Source organism: Camelus bactrianus, chromosome 13 (genome assembly GCF_048773025.1).
Source record: "Camelus bactrianus isolate YW-2024 breed Bactrian camel chromosome 13, ASM4877302v1, whole genome shotgun sequence".
NCBI lineage: Eukaryota > Metazoa > Chordata > Mammalia > Artiodactyla > Camelidae > Camelus > Camelus bactrianus.
The window spans coordinates 45251702-45260856 of NC_133551.1; positions in this window are offsets into that span (position 1 = coordinate 45251702).

Here is a 9155-nt window from a genome sequence, read left to right on the forward strand (position 1 = left end):
AGGCTCCTCCTCCCAGGAAATCTTGAACATGCGAATTGCCTGCCTGGCTCCCCAAATTCAGTAGAGCAGCCCCTCCCCCCCTCCTCCTCTGACAAAAGTTCTGCAGGCTCAGCCCTGGTCATGGGCTGGTCTTCAGGGAGTCTGGGGCCTGGCCTTGGCCTTGCCCTCAAGTGATCCCTCCCTCTCTCAGCCTCGTTTTCCTCATCTCTGTAATGGCATAGGTTGCAATAAGGTTGTAATGAGAAAGTAGATGTAAAAATGCTTCAGAAACAAAGGCCCAACACATGTGTTAGTCGTTACTGCTGCCCCTGCAGGCAGCCAGGCTGTGGGGGCACAAGGCAGCCCATCCAGCTGGAGGACCGCAAATGTTCCAGCCCCAGATGGCAGCTTCTAGGCGCAGCTAAGGGCGATCTCGCCCGAGTGGTGGGCAAGGGCAGGCCTGGACCGCTTCACTGCGCACATTTAGAAGTTAGTTCTTTATCAGGAAAGCAGTGGGAGCCCCTGAGGTCGGCTGTGTGCCCCTGACTCTCGCTGCTTGAGTTCTCTGTTCCCCTGACATTATGGTATTTGATGGATCTGTGATTTTGCAAATCAGCCCGGTGCCCTGTGGAGGAGCCAGTGTAGGTGGGCCCTGGACTAGGGCAAGAAGCGAGGAGGTCGGAGGAGGAGCGAGGTTGACTTTTGGGCATTTATTTTCATGCCAAGGGATATGTGCCTGAGACTGGTCCCAACCCTAAACTCTCAGATGTGCTGGTGGGAAAGCTATGCCCACTATCACAGGAATCTGTGCCCTTAGAGGCATAACTGAGGAGACCTAACTGCCTTAGAACCTGGAGGATGCAGAGGAGGTTGCAGCAGGAGCTTGGGCTCCCGCGGGGCTGGAGTCAGGTGTAAGGGGCTGCCACTGCAAGGCACTGGGCAGCAAGGAGCCACAGGTAGCTTTAGAACAAAGTGACACGATGTGGTGTAAAAGCCTGATGGCCTGAGCCCAACCTCTTCCTCCCGTTGGGTCTCAGTGTTCCCATCAGCAAAATGGGAGAGGATAACCCTGACCCCACAGAGTTACCATGAGGGCTTAGGATCAAATGGACACACCTGTGTTTGTAGAATCAAAGAGCTCTGAGTCCTTTGTAGTGGCTGTGATAAGATGACAAAGATGACAAAGGAGGAGGGTATTTACTGAGCCCTCCCTCCCCTCATGCCTGAGCCAGGTCCCAGTGACACAATGACACAGGAAGTCTCGTGGTCCCAGGGACTTTCCTCTGTGATGGTGGGGCAGCGTGGAAGGGCCTGGGCAGCACTGCTGGAAGCGCCCTGATGATAACTGACTGCCAAGTTCTCCTTCCCCACCCTCTGGAGCAGCCCACCTGAGCCACACCCAAAGGCACAGAACTGGAAGCCTCCCTGGGGACAACCTCAGCAGGGATTTGAATTTGGCTGGTGCTGGTGTCTCTCCTGCCATCTGGAAGCTGCCACCAGGGGGCAGTGCTGCTTGGGCTGTGACCTTGGGCTCTGAACAGGTGACATGGAGGAGCAAGGCTTCAATTTGGGAGCTGGAGAGGACCAGGCTCAGAAGCATCAGAGCAATGCTCCTGTACCCCTCTGTATTTCAGCTGTCATGTTCAGTGACTCAACAAAGAGGTGTGCGGACAAAGAATGTCGTTCCATGCCGTATCAGTACACAGAGGATGTTTCGGTCATGAAGCCACCATCAGTCATTGCAGCACAGCTGTGCACCTTGAGGGCACTCAGGATGGAAAAAAAACAGGATACTGGCCCTAGATAGTTAAGGTGCAGATCAAAGCAATGATTTCAATGAGCCTAGATTCTTGTCTTCTCAGACATAGAAAAGTGCTAATTTCACTAACTTGAGCTGTCTGGTTTTTCTTTAATTAACAGTATCTTTTGATGTACCAACTACCTAGTTTTTGTTGCAAAAACTGTTTATCATGACTCCTCCCTTACCTCTCCAGAACAGTCCCTCAGAGCTATCTGAGAGGCTGTCTCCTTGGTATAAGTCCTCAGTTTGTCCAAGAAATAAAACACAATTCTCCACTTTTAGGTTATGCATTTTTTTTAGTCGACAGGTGCAGGCTTTTGACTCCTGCATTCTGTCTGCTAGTGTCGTTATGCCCAACATCAACATACCAAGTTACAGACTATTGTATTATCGACCGTTTTCCTCTTATTTATTTTTTTCTTTCAGTTAAGGCATTAAATTATTTTTTAAAATCACATGTGTAGGTGTATGATATTATCCATATACTTCATTTTGGCACAGAAAGGAGCATCATAAAATCGTGTAAGAAAAGGGGACGTTCAACTTGGAAGGGCTGAGAACCCCTGCTGTACATGTGTCGGTCCACTATGAGGAGTGGAAGGTCCTGTGATGTTGGACCAGCCCTTAGGATCTGGAGCTAAAGGCCCTTTATCCTATTTTCCACCCCAGCCTTTTCTGCATGATTTTCCAAGAGACAAGCACCTTTCAAGGGATAAGGAGGTAGTGTGGTATATGGCAAAAAGCGTGTGACTTAACCCTCAGTCTTATCTGCCTCATCCTGGAAATGGGGATAGAGATAATTTTCTAGCTTGGAATGGTGATCACCTGAGACAATGGATCAGAAATGCTCCGTATCCGTGAAGTCCACATCAATGCAGGTCAGTATAATTGCTGGAAGAGGAAAGAAGCAGGTGCCCTGAACTTTCCCAATCCCCCAACCTTCACTCAGGGACCCCAAGGGTACAGGTGGGAGATTATGGTTAATTCAAGCCCCAAACTGGGTTCCAGTCCTGCCTCGCCACTGACTTCATAAATAACACCAGGCCAATGGCATCCCCTCTCTGAGGTTCAGTTTCCCCATTTGAAAAATGTGGGAATTAGAGCAGATGTGCTTTAGAGAGCCTTCTAGCTTTGACAGGATGGAATGTCAGGGTCATTTTCCACCCTCCAGCCTCTTAGCTCAGCTCCCAGGCTTTGAAACCATCCCCTCTAAAGAGTTTGCATCAAATGCTAAAGCTCACCAACTCCCTGCGCCTTTCACGGCTCTCAGCCCAGCAACTTGACTGGCTTTTAAAGGGGAGTTGGACGTCTCCAGGGCTTGGTGAGAAGCTCCAGCCCCACGTTAGAACCAACCACATTCAGCCCATCTTTAAACAGACGTCCAAAGGCACACCCAGGGTACATGGTTGGTTGTGGCGTGGAGACAGGCTTCAGGGCTGTTTGGAATGGGAGGCAGGGAGAGCTGCCATGGGAGTGCGGGATATAGACTGGATGGTAAGAGGAAGCCACCCAGGAGGGTTTTTCCCTAAGAGGTGGGTGTGAACCCTCAGTGACTATAAATGTCAGGGAAGGAGGGTAAGGAGACATGCTAGAGGAGGCGTCTGGGGCCCAGGCAAAGGATTTGAGCTAGGAGGTGGTCTCTGGGGACGTGCATCTGAGGGAAGTAAGGGGCCTGGAGCACGACTTGGAAGTCCCTGCTGTGGATTTTGGATTTGATCAGTGACTGTCACTAAAAGTCTTTTATTCGGGAAGATGGAAAAAATCTTGTCTCTCTGGGATACTGAGGATCCTGAGGAATGCAGGGAGGTGGGGGCAGCTGGGCCAGGGAATTCAGGAGGCATGGAGGGCTGGGCCAGCTCTCACAGCGGGCCCGGGCCCCTCTGCCAGAGCAGGAAAGAGAAATAAACACAGGCTGTGAGTCCAGATTAGGCCCGAAGCCCCCGCCAGAGGAGCCCAGAATCTCCATGCTTGGCAGCAGCACCCTCCGAGCTGGCCCATGTTAGAAGTTCCTCCAGGGAGCAAATCATCCAGCATCCCTCCGAGCGCTCCTGGGCCCATGCGGCACAGGAACTCAGGCCGACCAGAAGGGGTGCTTTGCCGGCTGTGCTCCACGCTCCACAAGACTGCTCCCTCCTCAGAGACAGCTGCCCAGCCCGCTGCTCTGGCCCCAACACAGCACTTCCCTTTCAGCTTTTGAATTTCAAAGCAAACCTGAGGCTGACTGCAAACAGATGGATGGGGTCACAAAAATCCCCTAAGCAGGGAGCAAAGAGGCTCATGGCTATAAAAGAGAGGCTCCTTTGGAAGAACTGTGCCTGCACCCATGCTGGGTTCCCGCCTCTCTGGGCCCCTGCTCACTCTTTGCTGCAAACTGACCAGATATGTCTCCTTCCTCTCACCCATCCAAACCCTACGCGCTCTCAAGGCTCAGACTAGCCCCAGATTTCCCAGGCAGCCTTCTGTGACAATCTCTCCCAGACCTTCCACTTCCCCACACACCCAGACATCAGACCGACCTGCCTTTGAGTCCCTGGGGTGCCAACTCCTTGCACCTCTTCAGGGTGTCTGCCACATACATCTTGGCATGGTGGGCAGTTTTTTTGCATACCTTATCTCTCAAAATAGATTCTAGTCTTCGTATCAGAAAACACCTTCCCTTTCATGACTGATGCAGCGTTGGACACGAGATTGATGCTGAATCAACACTCATCAGATGCTTTTCATGAAAATGCTACTTTCTATAACTTCAATAATAGTAGACAGGAAGTGGATGATGTCAATGTAATCTCCGAGCTGCTGCTCTGGGGATGTGTTCTTATGCAACACAGGAAGTGAGCGTCATTCTACTGAGCAGTGAGGGAGCCATTTCCAGGGTGCACTTCAAGCAGGAAGTGTCCTCACTCAGAGGGGTGCCCTGTTAGGTGCATAGAGTGGAGGAGCTCTTGGCAGAAGGAACAAAGAGACAGGACAAAGAGCAAGGAGGTCAGGGAGGCAGAATGAGTGGTAGAACACGTGCAGGCCGTGGAATCAGAAAGGCCTGGGATGGAATCCCAGGTCTGCTATTTACAAGGGATTCAACCTCTCTGAGCTTCAGTTTCGTCATCTGTTACTGAGAGTGACATAATATCCACCCTGCAGGATTGTGGCAAGGTGCACATAAACTAATGCTGCTTCAGGCGTGCCAAGCGTTACTATCAAAGAGAACCCTGCAGGCCAGGTGAATCGGGGGAGGGAGCCGCCTCTGGATTAGCAAGAACTGACGTCTGGGCTGGGTTGGAGGAAGCGAGGACTCCTCAGAAATGCACGGATGCTTGCCTCTGTTTGTTGAGGGTTTGCTATGTGCCAATGTAAATTGGGAGTTTGAGATGTGCAAATACTAACTACTATATATAAAGTAGACAAAAAACAAGTTTCTTCTGTATAGCACAAAGAACTATATTCAATATTGTGTAATAACCTATAATGAAAAAGAATATGAAAGCAAATATATGTGTGTATGTATGACAGAAACATTATGCTGTACACCAGAAATTGACACATTGTAACTGATTATACTTTAATTTTTTTTTTAAAAAAAAGAATATTTCCAATCTTCACAACACCTTTAAGAGTAAAGTTCCTTATTTTCATGCTTTGAAGATGAGGAAATTGAAATTCTAAGAAGTTAGATGATCTGCCCATGGTCACCTCGCCAATGTCAGACTCCAGAACCTGCACACTTAACCCCTCCCCTTACTTGACAATCGAGCATTTGAGACAAAAGAGCTAATCTATAATTCTATGTTACTTACAACTTTTCCTGGAATCTGCAAGTTTAGGGCTGAGGCCTCAGAGCTAAAGACAATGTGTCCCAATTCAGAAGAACGAAATCAGACCATCCCTGGAGGACTTGCTGAAGGACAGCAAAACCGGCCCAGCACCCACACAGCACCCTCCCCAGCCAGCCAACCTGTGGGTACAGTCGTGGCCAGAGGACCCTCGGGAGTGGGACTGGGAGGGGCAATGAAGAGTGGAGTCACAGAGCAGGAGCCGCAGGGGAGTTGGAACAGGCCAGCCAGGGAGGGCTTTGCCCACATCAGGGAGGAGGCTCGGTGGTGCTGAAGAAATCCGAACAATTGTCCCCAACCAGAGAAAGAGCCAGCATTTGGACACCCACTGCACAGAGGGCACTGGCATCTCTCCTCCTTTCATCCTGCCTCTCTGCCCAGCCTTGCAGGAGCCACTGCAGCCTCCAGCGAGGGGAAGAGGTTGAGGGGGAAACGATGAGAAATTTAGAGTGACTTTGACCAGAGGTGAGCCTTTTATACATGAAAAGGAGACTCTTCTAATACCTGATAGTGACAGGAAAGCTATTAGATCTCCACAAGGGGTCATCGAGGGATGAGGACAGAGCATATGGGGAGCAGTTGGGGGAAAAACAAAATTAAAGTCATTTCCTTTTTGTACCCTGTTGAGTCCAACTGGATAGATCAGATGGTCACGTTAGGAAACCAGGCCAGTGGAGTCAGCCACACAAATAGCCTCAGGCAGGATAAGGAGAAAAAGAATCCATACCAGATCGTCACGGGTGTTCTGCCTGGTCATCACTCTTACAGTGCACTTGTACGGGGGCATGGAAGACCCACTCAGAGGTTACTGACGCGCCACTCCAGAACCATTAAATCCAGTTCACACTGTGTTAACTACATAGTGAGCTGTGTATAATTTTCCTTCTAGGATATGGCTCAAACACTCCCAAAATGACAGTCCTAGTTATTTTAAAAGAAAAAAAAAAAAAAAAAAAAAAAAAGCCTGCAGATTTTGTTGTGAGGACATGCCTGAACTGGGAAGACCATTGGAGTCCAGATTCCGGAGTCCCAGGAGAACCAAGTCATCATCCCACAGGCGTGGTAAAGCACGTCGTCCAAGCCCCTCCACAGGAAACCCTGGAAAGTGCTCCTCTTTGTTTTAAAGATCTTGATTCACACGCTTGGCACTGAAGCTCACGTCTCACATGGAGAAGGCCGGTGTCAACCATCCACTGATACCCACCCTCTTCGGGCCCTCCTTCCGTGCAGGGTGTTGGGCGTGATCTGCTCACCCACCCTGGCGACATCCCTGAGAAGCCAGTGCTACTGGCCCTGTTTTATAGCCACAAACACCAAGGTTTGGAAAGTTGAGGGACCTTTCCCAGGACCTCACAGCTAGGCAGTGGCTACAAAAATGAGAACCAAGGCCCATAAGATTCTGTATCTGTGCTTTGTCAACTATCCTGACTCAGAGGCTGGCCCAGGCCCAACTCCTACCTTTGGAGCCCAGAACTCTGCCCTACCCAGATCTGGGCCCCCAGGCTCGACTCCTCCTTCTCCCGCGACCCCCATCCCTCTACATGCTTGCCCCCTTACAGCCCATGTCAGTCTGAATTATGCAATTCCACTGAGAGGTGGCTGGATTTTTTTTTTAATGGTGCTCTCTGTCCGGGGCCTCCTTACTGTCTACACTAACTCCCTGGTGTCCTCTGCCAGTTCCATAGCTTTAAATACTCTGTGCTGAGTCCCAAAGCTGCACACTAGCCCAGCCTCTGCCCTGACGTCCAACTGCTACTAGGACCTCTACACTTGGATGTCAGAAAGCATCTCCAAGTCACCATATTCAAAAGCAAATTTGTGATTTCTGCCCCCACATCTGCTCTCCCCCAGCGTCCCACCTCAGGTAACAGTGCCACCATTCACCTGGTTCCGCAGAGTAGACACCGCGGAGTCAATCTTGATGCCTCTTCCCTTCGTCTCCTATATCTGTCCCGTCCTGTTGCTTCTACCATCAGAATATATACCAAAACAACCATTCCCATCCCAAACTGAGCCACCCTCAATGCTCCAGCCTCTCAAAAGCCTTCCCTGTTGCCCCAACCCCAGTCTACATTCCACATGGTCATATGATCCTTTGAAATGCACATTAGGTCATGGCAGTCACCTGCTCAGAACACCCAGTGCTCCCCCAGCAGACTTAGAATGAAATCCCCATTGCTGACCAGGGCTAACCAAGCCCTCCCTGATCCAGGTGCCTCTCTGACGTCATTCCTTACCCTCTTCTCCTTGCTGATGCCACATCTGTCTCCTTATTAGACTTGGAACATCTCGAGTGTCTTCAGTGTGAGGATTTGTGCTTGCTGTTCCTTCTGCCCAGAATGCTCTTCCCCCAGATCTTTGCTGACTTCCCCTCCCTCTTCACATCTGCCTAAATGTCACCTTCTCAGAGAGGAGGTCATCCATGAAAAATACTGGATTTTCCCTTATCCTATCTTGGTTCTCTTCCAGTCACTATTCAGTCCCTCACCTCATGGTACAGATTTCTCTGTGTGCCCGATGTCTGCACTCACCAGCTCCACTAGGACTAGAACAGACGTTCCCTGGAGCTCTGGGCTTCTCGGTCCATTCCCTGCTCTGCCTCCACTGTCTGGCCCAGAGCCCACTCTCAAAACATGTTTATGGTGTGAATGTTGAAAGTTCTGTTTATGGTAAAATCGGGGCTACATATTTTAAAGAGATGTGTATATTCCAGGCAATTAGGAGGCCTGGCCCCTAGGCCCTAATTCAGGGACTGACCCATTGGCCAGATCTCAGACGCATGCTCTGTGTTGGTCCTTGGCTGGATGGACCGGGAAAACTCATAGAAAAATCATACATGCTCCTCAGGATGTGACTGGACTCTGAAGTGAAGAACTTTCTGGTTCCGTGTGAGTGGACCACCAGTTAACAGCAGGATTTCTTAACCGTGGGCTGCCACCCAATGCACTGCTAAAGGCATGGTTCCGGGTTACAGTAACAGAAACCACTGCAGAAACAATAGTTACGGCCATGAGAATGAACCCTGGTTGAGCCCAACCGTAGGCTCAGCCCTGCGGTGGGTGCTGGGGACGCTGTGGGCGGGGAGTCAGGCCCTGCCCTCAAGGGGCTCCCAGTCTGCTGAGGCATAAATAAACTCACTGAGGGTGGTGATGTACAGATGGGAGAACTGAGGCCCGGAGAGGAAATGTCGTGTGAGTTAGCGATGGCACCCCAAGAGCAGCGGGGTAGCGGGATGAGAGGCAGCTGAGGGGGGTGGGGCCCCCGTCACCGCACCGAGCTCGGTGCTCCGTGCTTCATTTGGGGCCTCGTTCCCGTCTCCCCACAGCCCTAAACAGGATGCCTTATTAGCCTCCTTTTACGGGCGGGAAACATGCCTGAGGACAAGCATACGGGGCCCTCGCAGAAATGGTGGAACTTGCCTCATATGAGAGCCAAGGGGAGAGTCAAAGGAAGAAGAGAAGGAGCAGATGATGGAGGGAGGAGGGGGAGGGGGGAAGGTAGAGGGGGTGGGGGGAGGAGCAGCCAGCGGGAAAACCAGACTTACTCTA